The sequence below is a fragment of the Chionomys nivalis genome, chromosome 9 (assembly GCF_950005125.1).
Source record: "Chionomys nivalis chromosome 9, mChiNiv1.1, whole genome shotgun sequence".
Taxonomy (NCBI): Eukaryota; Metazoa; Chordata; class Mammalia; order Rodentia; family Cricetidae; genus Chionomys; species Chionomys nivalis.
Window position 1 is genome coordinate 44,555,213 of NC_080094.1, and position 14,208 is coordinate 44,569,420.

At 45.4% G+C, this 14,208-nt stretch overlaps 1 protein-coding gene across 4 annotated transcripts in view; it reads right to left on the reverse strand.

Moving 5' to 3' along the window:
• Ptpra (protein tyrosine phosphatase receptor type A) overlaps positions 1 to 8,393 on the reverse strand; it is a 110,542-nt gene extending 102,149 nt beyond the window's left edge. For all 4 annotated transcript variants that reach the window (XM_057780290.1, XM_057780288.1, XM_057780289.1 and 1 more), the window contains exon 1: positions 8,113 to 8,393. The gene's annotated coding sequence lies outside the window, so the exon portion shown is untranslated. The remainder of the gene's footprint in view (positions 1 to 8,112) is intronic.
• Positions 8,394 to 14,208: the final 5,815 nt, after the last annotated feature.

A 14,208-nucleotide genomic window follows, 5' to 3' on the forward strand; every position in this document is an offset into this window, starting at 1 on the left:
CTCCAGTAACAGTACTTGAAAGGCATCCATTCTCTTTACTGACGGGCAGTATCAGTTAATCAGTTAATGTTTGGAAACCACACCCACAATTCCTAACAGCTGGATTTCAATTTCTTCCTCCACACAGAAGCTCCACTCACCAATAATCCTCTCTTCCAAAATCTGGAACTTTTCTTCTTCTTTTTTTTTCCCCCAAGGGTTTCTCTGTGCAGCCCTGGTTGTCCTGGAACTCACTCTGTAAACCAGGCTGGCCTTGAACTCACAGGGATCCACCTGCCTCTGCCTCCTGAAGTGCTGGGATTAAAGGCCTGTGCCACCGCCTGGTCCCCAAATATGGAACCATTAACACTTTTCCTGCTTACTCATATTGGTCCATATGTCCCAGATGCATCACCACACCTTCACACTAAACCAGATCCAAATGCAGTTGCCAGTTTCAGGGGGTCTGATGCCCTGGGAATCTGACACCCTATTTTGGCCTTTGCAGGCACCAAGTATGCAATTGGTGCACAGACATACATTTAAGCAAAACATTCATTCATGTAAAATAAAAAAATTTTAAAATGTTTTCATGTGAGCCTTCAAGCTGTAAAGTGTTTGCCATGCAAGCCTGATGGCCTGAATTCAATCCCAGAACCCATGTAAAGGAGAGCGTCTACTGCACAAAGCAGTCTGATATGTGTGCTGTGGCGTGTGTACCTCTCTTCACGTGCATCATACAAACACACAATAATAACAAAAATAAAATTAAACATTTTTATGTGATCCCTGAAACTAAATATTTTTCATTATGGTTGAAACCTACCTTCCCTTTTCCTCTCCTTTCCTTGCTGGTATTAAACCCAAGATTCTGTGTGCCAGACAAGCACTCTACTGCTAAACTATTTTGTCATTCTTTTAAAGCTTTCGTTCTAGTATTCCCTAACAAAGCAGTGCAGAAGTCTGATTTTAAGTCAACATTTGGTTATAACGGACAACAAACATGGTTCCGAAAGGAAGGAGCTCTGTGATGTGATACTGTCCCACCATTCAATGACATAAACACTCTGCTTTAATTCTGGATATAGGGTTGAGGAAATGGCACAATGAGTAAAGGGTTTGCCACAGAACACGTAAGTATAATGACCTGAGTTTAGATCCCCAGTGCCCATGTAAAAGCTGGGCACAGTGGCACATGTCTGTAATTGCAACATTGAGGAGACAGAGAGACAGGTGGATCCTCGGAGCTTGCTGGCTGGCACCTGTCAACTCCAGGTTCAGTAAGAGACCATTAAAAATGGTATACAGTGCAGAAGATACCCAATATTGACTTCTGAAGACCCACATGCACACAGTAACACAAATACCCCCTCCCCTGCAACACACACATCTGGGCATGATGATCCATACACGCAATCCCAGCACTCAGAAGGCTTAAACATCAAGACCAGCCTGGGCTACACACCTAAGTCACATCTCCTATCTTCCCCTGCCCTAAAAAATAAAAAAACCACAGAACCACAAAAATAAGTAAATGAATTGGTCTAGCAAAGGTACATCTTCTCTGATTCAATTACCCTTAACGACTAATTAGAAGATGTCACTTTTTAATAAAAGGCTTTGAAATCTATTACAACTCATTTGTCTCTTGCCTACCAGAGCCTGCCAGAAAAGCATGAGGCCCTCAGTTTGATTGCCAGAGACCGTTAAAAACAGTAGGCATGGTGGCATACACTTAACGATTCCAGTGATGGGAGGTGGAGAAGGATAATCTCTGGGGCTCACTGGCCAGACAGCCTGGACTACACAATCAGGTCAAGCTGGTGAAAGACTGTCTAAAAAAATATTGAAAAAAAAAAAAAAACCAACAAAATCCAAGGTGTGTGTGTGTGTGTTGGGAGTGTAGAGAGATGGCTCAGTGGTTAAAACTACATACTAGTCTTGCAGAGGATCTAAGCTCAGTTTGCAGTACCCGTGTCGGGTGGCTCACAACCGCCTTAACTGTAGTTCCAGGGGGAGCCAATGCTCTGTTCTGGCCTCCTTGGCCATCTGTACTCAACATGCACATACCCACACACACCTGGACCCCCCCACACACATCTGGGTATGGTGGTCCATACATGCAATCTGCCAAACAAAGTCTTTTAAGAATAACAAGGTGAGGAGTGGTGAGACAGTTCATTTGGTAAAGTGCTTGTGGCCAAGCCTGACAAATGGAGCTGCATCTTCAGGACCCACACGGTGGAAGGAGAGAAGCAACTCCCACAAGCTGTGCTCTCACCTCCACCCACATGCCACAGCATATGAGTGTACACACACAGAATAAATAAATGCAAAATGAAAAATGTAAATGTCTCCGGTACGCAAGGAACAACGCGTGAACTGATCACTGGCCTCCACATACGTATGCACATGTTCGTGCACCTATAAGAACAAACACACAAACCCTATGCTTCATACCCAGTTTTAACAATTACCAATCTATGGCAATTCTTATCTATAATCCTCCAGATGCACTAAAAACTTTTTAATTATAGGGGAGTTACAGAAAAAGCTTTTTCATTTCCCGAACAGAGGGCTGAGAAAAATCATGCGACGGGAACAGCACACACTGGTCATGTATTTTGCTAAGAGTCAATAAAGCACTGCTCAAGAGTCTGAAGTCTAAGGTAGAAGGTTAAGTAAGACTTGCAAATTCTCATAAAACACTTCTGCTTTGTTAAAAAAATTGTTTTTATTGAGCTATATATTTTTCTCTGCTCCCCTCCCTTCCTCTCCACTCCTACCCTCTCCCATAGTCCCCATGCTCCCAACTTACTCAGGAGATCTTGTCTTTCTCTACTTCCCATGTAGATTAGACCCATGTATGTCTCTCCTAGAGTCCCCATTGTGTCTAGGTTCTCTGGGGTCTTAGCACCTACATCAGATAGTTTACAATTGCCCAGAACTCCAGCTCCAGGGGACCCAACGCCATTTTCTGGCGTCTGTGGGCACCTGCATTCATGTGCAAATACATATGTGCAAATGCATAGTTTAAAAAATAACTAGCCGGGCGATGGTGGCGCATGCCTTTAATTCCAGCACTCGGGAGGCAGAGGCAGGCGGATCTCTGTGAGTTCGAGACCAGCCTGGTCTACAGAGCTAGTTCCAGGACAGATTCCAAAAGCCACAGAGAAACCCTGTCTCGAAAAACCAATAAAAAACACCGGGCGGTGGTGGCGCACGCCTTTAATCCCAGCACTTGGGAGGCAGAGGCAGGCGGATCTTGTAGACCAGCCTGGTCTACAAGAACTAGTTCCAGGACAGGCTCCAAAACCACAGAGAAACCCTGTCTCAAAAAAAAAAAAAAAAAAAATCATCATCAAATAGGCACCACTGGGGCCAGAAGGAAGGCTCTACAGGTGCAGAGGACGCACCCACATCTGGCTGCTCACAACTGCCAGTAATTCTAGTTCTGGAGCAGTGGTTCTCAATCTGTGGGTCACGACCTCTTTGGGGTTTGCATATCAAATATCCTGTATACCAGATATTAACATTAAGATATCATATCAGTAGTAAAATTAGAGTTATGAAATAGGAACGAAATAATTTTATGGTTGGAGTCATCACAACATGAGGAACTGTACTGAAGGAAGGTGAGAGCACAACATTAGTGATTGAGAACCACTGCCCTAGAGGATCTAACAGCCTCTCACTGCCGCAAGAGCCTGCATGAACACACTGTACAAATAGAGAGCAGGTGCACATACGTACACATAAAACAATAAAAACTAATAAATATTCCTTAAAAAACCCACCTTACTTGAAGAGATCAGCCACAAATATTTTTTTAATATTCTTTGTTAGGCAGCAAAAAATTGGCTATTTGTTTTGTTTTTTAAATGGGGTCTCATCATACAGCCCAGGCTGGCCTCACCTAACCCTTTCCTCGACCTCTGAGGTGACTGGGGATTACATGTATGTACTACCAAGCCTAGCAAAAATTGGCATAAAAATTATGGAAGTTGTGATGGTTATTTTTGGTTGTCAACTTGACTAGATCTGGAATTGACGTAAACACAAGTGGTTGGGTACACCAGTGAGGGATATTTTTTCTTAATTAAATCATCTGAAGTGGGGAGAACGACTTTAATCTGAGTCACACCTTCTGCTGGCAGGCTAAAGGACATGGAAGAAGGAAGCTTTCTGCCTGCTTGCTCTCAGTTGCAAATCCATTTCTTCACTGGCATTAGAACCTACTTCCTTGGAATTCTGGCACACGCTGAAGCCAAGCTGCGACATCCAGTCTTGTGGACTGAATAACCACTGGACTCTTAGACCAGACCTTCTGTTGGTAGACAGCCATTGCTAGACTAGCTGGAACACAGCCTGTACGCCATTTCCAATAAATCTCACACACACACACACACACACACAGAGAGAGAGAGAGAGAGAGAGAGAGAGAGAGAGAGAGATTCATTCTGTAAGTTCTGTTCCTCTAGAGCACGCTGACTTATCCTCAAGTCATCAACTCTACCACAAGATAAGAAGTGAATGATAACCTGACTAGTTTGCCCACGGGGAGACAAGGAATGGAGTCTCTTCTTTGTGTACATGTATGGGTAGAAGTATAAAACTACACATCTGTGTCGATGGAAGCTAGAGGACAACCTAAGGTGTCATTTCTTAGGAGCTATCCACCTTATTTTGCTTATTTATTTAATTTTAAAAATACTGTGTGTGTGTGTGTGTGCACACGTTCACCCCCACAAGAGCCAGAAGGCATCCGATCTCCTGGAGCTAAGGTTCCAAGCAGCTGAGAGTTGCCAGATGTAGATACTGATAACCAAAGTCTGGTTCTCTGCAAGCGCAGTACTCACTCTTAATGGCTAGTATATTTCTTTTTCTTAAAGTTTTATTTTTAGTATTTTTAATGGTGTGTGTGGACATGAGTGCAGGTACCCTTAGAAGCCAGAGGCGGCAGAGCTCGGAGCTGGAGTTGTTTATGTGATTGTCAGCCAATTGATGTGCATACTAAAAAACAAAGTCTGGTCTTCTGCAAGAGCACTCTCAGTGTTCTTAACCAAAGAACCATCTCTTTAGCTCCTATACATATATATTTCTTCCTGTTTTTGTTTGTTTGTTTGTTTTTCAAGATAGGGTTTCTCTGTATAAACAGCCTGGCTGTCCTGGAACTCTTTTTGTAGACCAGGCTGGCCTCAAACTCAGATCCTCCTGCCTCTGCCTCTGCCTCCCGAGTGCTGGGATTAAAGGCGTGTGCCATCACTGTCTGGCATATATCTTTAAGAAATAAAGAATAGCATTTGTCTGCGATAGCACTGTTAGGATCCCAAGAAACAGTGAAACACATGAAGATGCAAAAATAATGCAACAATGTTTACAAACCGATGCTGAGGTCCTCCAGTAATGGTACTAGATAAACGCAAACACCCAGCTATAGAAAGTAAGCCACCATCATCCAGTTCCGATCTTCTTGCACAAATCACGTGACTGCTTCTGAACTGCGCTGGAGTAGGAGAGGGAAACAGGCATAGGATGCAGGAAAAGCATCCTAGGTGCTAGGTATTCTGATTTACATTTACTGAGCCACAGTTTAGGGGACAGAATAAATGGGCACTACTTCAAAGAGGTGGCAATTTGTTGGTACGCCTACAAATAAAAAACTACACAAAGGTCTTTTGATCAACAGTTCCATTTCTTAAAATACATTGTTCAGTTAATTGTATATACAAACATATAACAAAATATCTAGAAGGATATTCATTGTATTCTTGTAAGAGAAAAACCTAGAAACAAATGTTTAACATAAAGCCTAGTTACAAATACAAGTAACAGTCCTATGTACAACAAAACAGCTTATTTTACAGCTGAATAACAAAATAAGAAATGCCAGCACTGGTTGTTCTTCAAGAAGACCTGAGTTCAATTCTCTGTAACCACACGGCAGTTCACAGTGGTCTATGGTTCTGGTTCCACAGGCTCCAACAACCTTTCTGACCTCCAAGGACACCTGGCACACGAGTTGTACACAGACATATGTGCAGGCAAAACAACCATATACACACGTTTTAAATTAATTTAAAAAAAGAAATGTCGGTACAAAGAGTAAACAATACTTTGTGCTAATGAGGAAGGACTGTCAGGATTCAAATTCTGACTATTTCCTCGCCTGTCTACTCACTTCTAGTCCCACAGAGTAGGAGGGAGCCCTTGTAATTATTGAAAAGATGAAGCAAGATAATTCATGTAAGGCATTTATTATATAGTCTGTCACAGGCAATAGAAAACAGCAATTATTATTACTCTAATAGCACCTATGATGTAACTGTTTATATCTACCCGTCCTGCATTGGTCTATAATCTTCTCAAAGATAAGAATATAACTTTCTCACTTTCATTTAGAACCCCAAGTACTTTGCCTGGCAAATAGGTGGCATACGAATGTACTGAATCAAGGGGTTTGCTTTTCTGGTTCTGCATTCACCCACATACTAAGTCAGTGGCTAAAAGGTACCCAGTGACTAGTCTCCTGGATCCGACCAAGCCTTAGAGTGAACTTGTCAGGCCACTTGGGGCAGAGAGAGGGGAAAAGGAACTGAGTTTTTGGCCTTTCATGGACAGATTAGAAGTAGGACATAAAACCTACCAGTTTCTCCCTGATGACTACTTCTGGGCACTGGGTGCCACAGAGATGGAGAGAGAGAATTAGAATATAAAAGTCCTAGCCCATACTCCAAGCAGGCCTTCAGGAAAAACACTAGTAAACATTGCTCTTGGCAAGTGGTTAAGAACCTACACGTCCCTGTCCTCAAGCTTCCCAAATGAAAAGAGTTCTGAAGGAAAGCCAGGAACCTAACAAGAAAAGGTGGGAGAAAAGGGAAAACCAGAAAGCAAAAACCAAGCCGGGCGGTGGTGGCACACACCTTTAATCCCAGCACTCGGGAGGCAGAGGCGGGTGGATCTCTCTGAGTTCGAGGCCAGCCTGGTCTACAAGAGCTAGTTTCAGGACAGGCTCCAAAGCTATAGAGAAACCCTGTCTCGAAAAGCCAAAGGGGGAAGAAAAAAAAAAAAAAACACCAAAAACCGCCACAAGTATGAAGGATCAGGTAAACAGCTCTGAATGGCTAACCACGGCGCTGAAGAGAAGGAAGTGAAAGGATCCCAGGAAACCAAAAAGATTACGCTTAGGCAACATTGTCAAGAGCCTTGTAGAAAATGATAACGCATTTGGGGTTTCATTCATCTCACGGGCGGAGGAAAGTGAGGGACTTTTTAAGAGCACAAACGACAACGTCAGAGCTATGGTTTTGAAAGGAGGATCTAGGCAGAAGGATGTTTATCCCGTCCCTGTCAATCCTCATCCACCATCTTTTGGTTCTCTGGCTGCCTCAGTAGTTAACAGGTAACAAGAGATGCCATATCCGGGGACAGGAGACTGCCTTTCAACAGGGACTCCCTATCCTGGCCAGGGGCTTTGGCAAGCATTACTCTAAGAAGATCTGGAGCATTTCTCTTTTTCCTGTCTTACAAACATCATCCCTGACAACAACAAAAACTCGAACCTCTCAGGATCAGCTCTGCCTCTACGGTTTTTATTTTTAGGAGATACAATTAGGAGTTAGTCCCTTCCCCCCACCAAGTGGCAATTTTTAAGATTTGCTGAAAGTAAACAGAAGAGATGTGCGTTCCCAAGTGGCTCGTTCTAAATTCTGGGCAGCTCTGAGTCCATATTTTCCTTCTTAAGCATACACAACAGTAGGGATGGCGCTTGGGAGAGGGCTGGGGAGTAGGACCAGGAAGGGGTTTTAAGAGGGGGTGGAAATGATCACTGCGTGAGCCACCTTTCTCCTCCCACTAAATGGACCTGAGCAAATACCGTTCTCGCTGCTCAAAGTTTTTTTTTTCTTTCAGAATGGACAGCAGCGCCCTGGCCCGGGCCCCAGGAGGACGTCCGCAAAGTTCCAGCCTGTCCGTGTCCCGCACGTTTCCGGGACCCCCTCCCCCTGTTCACCGTGCCAGGATGCACAAGCCGGAGGCGCTCCTCCGGGAACGGATCCAGGGACCGCTCCCACGCGCGGCCAGGCCATCCCACCTTCCCTAGCCCACCCGACGGCGGCAGGCGCGAACGCTTACCGAGCCCGGCGCTGGGCGGGACCGCGGGGGACGCGCACGGCAGCTCCGCCTCAGCACCGCGGCGGTGGCGGCGTCTCGGCCCGCCGCTCCCCTCAGGGCCGCCGCCCGGTCCGCTGCTCGAAGCCCCGCGGCGGCGGCGGCGGCCTCGCCTCCATGGCGAGGAGAAGCAGCGGAGAGAGGACTGGGCGGGAGGCTGCGATGGCGGCGTGGTCCAGGGGTCGGTGTGCTAGATGCCCCCGCTGGTCCCTGTCAGCGCCTCGCTCGCCGCAGCCTCACTCCCGACGCGGCCTGGGCTGTAAGGCGCTTCGTCATTGGCCGTTGAGAGACGGGCGCTGGTTCGCTGACGCTGGGCGGGCGTCTCCGCCTCCGCGGGCCCCACCCCTGCGCTCCGGGCCGCGCCGCCGAGTTCCCCAGGAGCCCAGGGGGGTCTCCGGGTGAAGACTAGATGCTCCCCATCCTCCCGAGGCGCCTGTCTCCTGGCTGCAACGTCTTCTACCTCGCTACAGTCCTAGGCCCCTGGGCATGGGCTTTCTTCCCAGTTTACAGATGAGGAAACTGACACCAGGCACAGCCACGCCAGTATCTTCCAGCTAGGGAGCTTAGGCACTCGAAAGCCATCTCTCCATCCATTTCCAAATGTGATCCTTTCGTCCGTGAACTCTCCCTCACCCTTGCAAGATACTTAAAGGACGAAGGATGTAATTGCGAGGAGAGAGGTATTTGCTTAGTCCCTAGGACGGGTCTGGCTCTGCGGATGTCATCTTAAATAAACCAGTCCACATCATCCCCACCCGACCCCCAGGGAAATCTCTCTTGCTTTCCAGATGTGCATGCTGGGCCTGACTCTTTAGACCGAAGCACGGCATGTGGTGCTCTGCCGCGGGCGGGGAAGATGCCTTTTGATATATGGCTGGTGGTGGAGGCGAAGATCGAAAGCTCTGAGATCAGGGGCGCGGACTCTGTTCTCACACGTCTGGGCGGCGGTCCCTCGCTTAGAGCTCCGAAGCCATTTGGCGGTGCTTCGGGAGGTAGCGGTTCCCAGTTGAACTCCTCGCTTGCTGCAAGACCTGGGGCGCCAAGTTAGAACTCTGGAATAAGTGTGTACTGACCAGAGCCAGAGCCTGGGGATGTGCGTTGAAATGGGCCTTCTTTAAACTTCCTTCCCGTAGGTAGTAAAACTCCTCCGTGAGTAAGACTTAAACGTTTGTGACTCTGGTTCTCCCTCAGCGGGGCCATCCCAGAGACAGCCAACCCAAGACCTCTCTATCCAGTCTCCTAAATGTCAGATTCCAGCTCCTCCTACATGTCCTCCTACTTGTCCAAGACGCCGATTTCCTGGGAAGTACAAAGTCTATCAGGGATGCAAATACACAGCAAATCGAAAAGGGACTACATGAAAGTTCTGGTGTTGTACTAGAACTTGATGCATGAAAAAAAAAACAAAACCGACACAAAGCAAAAAATCTGAAAACCACTAAGTGCAGGAGGGGCTAGCTAAGAGAGCAGCCCTATGGCCTTAGAGTAAACCCTATCCGTCAAGTTTTCCTTATCTACACCTAACCTACACTATTTATTTCTATTTTTATTTGAACTTACAGCATCATAAAAGGATTTGCCATACTAATATTTGGTAACATAATTAAAAGGAATAGAATAAGTGATTCTCCATGAGTGAAGGACACTGCTGGATTTGACTACACTTGGGAGGACTTGTGGTAAGCTGTGGAAGTCAGAGTGCTGGGTTTTCAGGTCTGCCCTGTGGTGAATTACCTGAGCCTCCCTGACTCTTCCTGGAATCTTCCAGGTACATGCAGCTTGGCAAAGTAACCCATTCTCAGAAAACTGCAAGTTTCTTTTCTCTATATGATATTCAAGCAGTGTGTTTTTTGCATAGGGTAACAGAACTTCTTTCGTGACCCACCCTGGGTAGGAAGGTTTACTGTAGACAACTACACAGAGGGTTGTTTTTTGTTTAAGAACAGAGTCTCATTCCTAGCTGCCTTCCTGGTGAAACTGGCTCAGTTCTTGTCCTACTTGACTCCTGGTCCTTTTCAGAACCCCTACCCCATCAGCAAAGCCAAGAGTTGTCTTGGGAGAAAAAAAAAAAAAAAGGAGGAGCGAGCCAAGAGAAGGCTAAGTTGGCGCCCCCCTCCTGTTCCCTATGGCACTGACACCTGCAGGTGAGAGCTGGGGTAGCAGGACTGGAGGACGGGATTAACTGTTTCCTAAAGAAAATCACTTCCCCCTCCAGCCACTTTTCTGTCTAGAGAATGGAACAAAGTGTTGTCCTCTCAATAATCCTGGGTGTAGACCACGTGCTGGCTGCCACAGGGAGTGAGTTAGAGGAGATGGCAGCTCTCAGGAGCCCCACTCTGGGGTGTAGACGGACACCAGACAAATTCACAAGAATGTTCGCTGAAATGCTGACATGAAACTGAAGGCAGGGAATATGAGAGTGGAAATAAATAAAGACCAAGTGCTGTTCAGGCCACTGTTCACCTCCTGAGGGTCATTGGCTCAAGTTTTGTAACTAAGAGCATACAGGCTTTCTGTCCTAACACACTATAGCCGCCATCAGACAATCTAGAAGTATTTCTGTTCTTAGTCCCAAGAATGAATACTTGTCCAGTCCATTAGATAAGACTTGATCCCATCCAAGACCACAGACACGGGTCTGCTTGTACAATTCTCAAGATAGAAGACAATTTATACTAATTTCAGTTTAGCAAATAACTTGGAAGAAAAAGTTCCTACTTTTGGTTTTTACATTGCAGTAGTAGGGATAGAGAATTTGGGGAGTCAATACTTGGCAAGTATTTTACCTTTGAGTTAGCCCCAAGTACCACAATCCTAATTTTTAGATAAGAATATTTCTAAGTGTATCCGCTTGTGAAAACTCAGTCAATGTGCACTTTGAGATCTATGTATTTCCTGAGGTGGGTAAGTAGACAGTCTCACCCCTAACCAAAGAACTATTTGCAGTTGATTCCTTCTGGGAAAGGGAAAATCCATTCTCTCAAATGGAGTGTCATTGGGTATATCCACCTCACTCCAGGGCTGACCCTATGTCCAGGAGTAGGTGGCCAACACAAAACTGACTCCATGTTTTGTTTGGTTTTGTTTGATGCACTTTTTGGTTTAGAGTTTTCTATCTTACTGGTGGTTTTTTGGTTTTTTTGTTTTTTAGTTTGTCTTGATTTTCCTTTTTTGCTTTTGTTGGTTTTAAGGGAGAGAAAAAGAAAGAACATGAAGTTGGATGCGTAGGGATGTGGGGAGAATCTGGGAGAAGTTGGGAAGGGGAAACATGCTCTAAATATAGTGTTTGAAAAAGGAAAGGTTATGGCTTAACAGTGATGTTTGTGTGTCAAGATGACAAGGGCTCAGTTGGGCTGGCTGGTATGTGCTGCATTCATGCAAAGTCCTCTGCTTTTAATCTTTAATAACTCTCCCTATGGACAAGTCCAGTGCTTTATACATGTACTTTTTATGAGATTGTAACTGTGTCCATATGCCATTGTTGTAATTTCTCGTATATCTCTATGATTTCAGGTATACTGTTTACTATTTGCATGTTACTTTGGGAGTGAGGCTTTATCATGTACACTCTAAAAGCACTGGCTAGTTCTTCTTTCCCAGAAAGAACTGCTTTTCACTAAGAGCTCAAATGTCTGCAGCAATCTTCCAAAGGGCATCAAAGAGATACTCAAGCAGTAAAGACCTGTGAGGCTGACTGGGGAGAAAATGTGTCCAGAATTAGAGGTCATTTTCCTTCCCTGGAGGTGTCTGCTTGTTCCAAGAGAAGATTAAGTCAAACTGACTCCTCAAACGGACCACAATATTCCCAGAACCTTGTACTCCCTATCAAGAGGTGAGACTATTTGCTGTTGCGATAGGTGAGGGAGGTTTGGAAGACTACAGACAGAATGTGGTAGGACAGGCTGGACTTCAATGCTAGATTAAGAAAAGTGACAAATTCCACTGGCTACCCACAGAGCATACTTGCTCTTGGTTGTTAGGTGCGCCAGGCTGTAGCTGCTCTGGTCCACAGCCAGACATAAAAATGAGCAAGCCTTCAGGTGGTTTCAGTCCCCAGCCACCAAGTCCCCCTCAGCCTTTGAGCTTTCTTTCAGGGATTTTCAGAGCTAAGAGCCAGGTATAAGCATCGCTGTTGAATCCTGTCCACCTTTTTTTTTTTTTTCGAGACAGGGTTTCTCTGTAGCTTTGGAGCCTGTCCTGGAACTAGCTCTTGTAGACCAGGCTGGTCTCGAACTCCCAGAGATCTGCCTGCCTCTGCCTCCCAAGTGCTGGGATTAAAGGCGTGCACCACCACCGCCCGGCCTGTCCACCTTCTTGACGCACATAACAAACTGTTCTCAGAGTAAGTTGTTTTAAAATGAAATATATTTTCTTGAAGGATTTTCACAAAACTGCATTTGCAAATTAGATGGGAATACCTTACCAAGCCCAGACTTTCTTGTTTTGTTTTTTTGAGATCGGGTCTTGATATGTAGCTCTAACTGGCTTGGAACTTGTTATATAGCCCAGGCTGGTAGCAGTCATCCTACCTCTGCCTCATCAATACAGGGATTTCAGTCTTGCACCACCACAGCCTTTATGTATGTATGCATGCATGTATGTATGCATGCATGTATGTATGCATGTATGTATGTATGCATGCATGTATGTATGCATGTATGTATGTATGCATGCATGCATGCATGCATGCATGTATGTATGTATTTATTTATTTATTTGAGCCAGGGTCTTGTATATGAACTATGCTTGTCTTGAACTCACAGCAATCTCCCTGCCTCAGCTTTCCAAGTACTGGGATTACAGGGGTATGCCACCATGCCCAGCCTCTCCTGTACTTTGCAAAGATAGTTAGGACTAGGAGTGTTTTAAAGGGGGAAATGTCAGAAGCTCTAGTGAGGTCCTTTCCTTAGGCTTTGGTTTCTTCTTGCTAACAAGTGTGTGTGTGGGGGGAAAGAACTCACCTCATTGACAGTGGGGATACTGTATTCCGCTGGAGTACAGTCGGGGCTGCAGACAGCAGGCAGAAAGCTAAAGCTTTGTTGACTGGAGCTGAAGCGCTCACTGAAGTAGGATGGGATTAGGGGTTTCCAGGTCACAGCTCTTGGACAGAACTGAGATGATTTTTCACTCTTGTTTTCTCCAAGCTCAGAAACCACCCAAGAATTGCTCATTACATATTGCCCAATAGCCAAGGCTCTCAAAGGTGCTTCCTCCAATCCTGACAATGGAATGATCATGGGCTTCCCATCTATCCTCCAATCTTTACTACAGGGCAATTTAGAGGACCTGCCTCAGTCTTCCCAGTTCAGAGGGCCTGACTGCGGTTCTAGCCTGGTGTAGTCAAGCTTAGGTTCCAAATCCTTATTGATCTCTATTCAGTTTTATTTACTCGCTCACCCATTCATTTAGTGTGTGTGTGTGTGTGTGTGTGTGTGTGTGTGTATGTGTATGTTGGTAAAGGTCAGAGGATGGAAGTATAAACTCAAGTTGCTAGGTTTGCTGGCAAGCGCCTTTAGCTGCTCAGCCATCCTGTCAGCCCAAATTGTTCTTTTATAACATATTTGTTGTTACCAATCTCTGGTTCTCAATTTTCTTTTCTACAAAGAGAAGGATGTTATACATCTCAAAACTGTCATGAGGAATGAATGAAATAATGACAAAGTATATAGTATGGTTCTTGTGAGAACACACACATGCATGGAATGGTTTCTGGTGAGAACACACACATGCATGGAATGGTTTCTGGTGAGAACACACATATGCATGGAATGGTTCTTGTGAGAACACACACATGCATGGAATGGTTTCTGGTGTGGGTCTTGCTGGATTGGTGTTTGGATTTTATGCCATCTCTCTCCAGACCTTCCTCCAGGCTATGTATGAGGCTGCTTCTGAGAGAGCAACTATGGTAACTATGTGAATGAACAGGTTTCTCTGATAAGTTCCTATTTCCAGCCTCAATACAATCAAATATGTGGCGTTCTGCCGCATATGTGGCTAAAAGGTTCTGCCTCAAGCATGCTTTTCTTAGGCTAGACAGCATACAACAACTATTTTGAA